Source organism: Octopus bimaculoides, chromosome 14 (assembly GCF_001194135.2).
Source record: "Octopus bimaculoides isolate UCB-OBI-ISO-001 chromosome 14, ASM119413v2, whole genome shotgun sequence".
Taxonomy (NCBI): Eukaryota; Metazoa; Mollusca; class Cephalopoda; order Octopoda; family Octopodidae; genus Octopus; species Octopus bimaculoides.
In genome coordinates this window covers 44,675,371-44,676,838 of record NC_068994.1, presented here as the reverse complement: position 1 = coordinate 44,676,838, position 1,468 = coordinate 44,675,371, and positions in this window count along the sequence as shown.

The window sequence follows — 1,468 nt, the reverse complement described above, 5'->3', positions numbered from 1 at the left end:
TCATATCACTAATAGGAAAAAAATCATTAAATAAATGGGTGGTGTTCCATTCTGTCCATATTCCAACACACACACACACACACATCACACACAGAATGGGTTTACATATAATTTCACTTACAAGGTATTGGTCATCTTGAGGCTATTGTAGAAGACATTCATCCAAAGTGCAACACATATCGGGAGGGAACTTGAAATCATGCGATTATCAGGTGTATACAATCTAATGTTGGTTTGTTTACATGCTGTAACCTAGTGGTTCATCAAAAGAGAATGACAGAATAAGTACCAGAGTTAGAAATAAGTACTGGTGGTGCTGGTTTGGGTTGTTGTTGGGGTGATTTGTTTGACTAAACCCCTCAAGGCAGTGCCCCAGCTTGGTTACTGTGAAATGACTGAAACAAGTAAAAAAAAAAAAAAAAGAAAGGAAACATATGTATGTTTATTTTTGCCTTGAGTTGTCCACATAAACACAAAGTTCAGTAGCTCAGCAGTTTAAGGGTACAAAACATGTAGAATAAAGAACATTATTTGAGCACAAGGGCATTCTGTCTGAAGAATCTGCTTCTGCTTCAAGAAGCACCATCCAACCTATGTTAACATGGAAAAAAAAAAGTAACAACAAATGAATCACATTAGTATTATTAATCATTTAGATATTATTTCCTTACATCATTAAGTATGAAGGCCTTAACTTGATCAATTTGTTACCATATTTCTATTGTATGAGAAGCTGGATCTGGCCAGTTTTAACACAAAGTAGGTAGAATATATGGGCCAGATGTGGCTGGTTTGAATGCTGGAGGGGTTGACTGTTATGACTTACTGTATTGTTGCTGGTTAATCTGTTGTTGCTTTCTGTCTCAAATAAGTTCAATATAATTTCATACTGATTTTTAAGTTATCTACTTTTCAAGTTGTTTATAGGTGAACATACTTTATGACCGTTTCTATAGGTTAGTATTATTGATTGATTTAACAAACCAAGCTTAAAAGATTGGTCTATAAAACACAAACCAGTATTACCTAACTGGTTTGTCATAAATTGTGAAACCAAGTGAAAATCTTTGGCTACTAAATATTCTGGTATATTACGAGGATAATCAATAAAATAAATACCAGTTTATTCCATCTTTTAGAAGTGTTGAGAGAAAAATCTTCCAAAAAGCTGAAATGGTACAGTTAGCATTAAACTGAATTTTTGAAGAAAAATCTTTTGTCTTGGTTCATTAAAGTGCAGCCATCCTAAGGCCCTGCCTTGGAGTATTTTAAGATGGACAAATCAAGCCAGTACTTAATTTTTTTATTTCTAAGTTTGGTACTTATTCTATTGGTCTCTTTTTGCCAAACCGCTAAGTTATGGGGACATAAACACACCAACACTGATTGTCTAGTTATGATGGGGGACACAGACACAAAGACATATGCGCGCGTGCACACACACACACACACACACACACACACACAC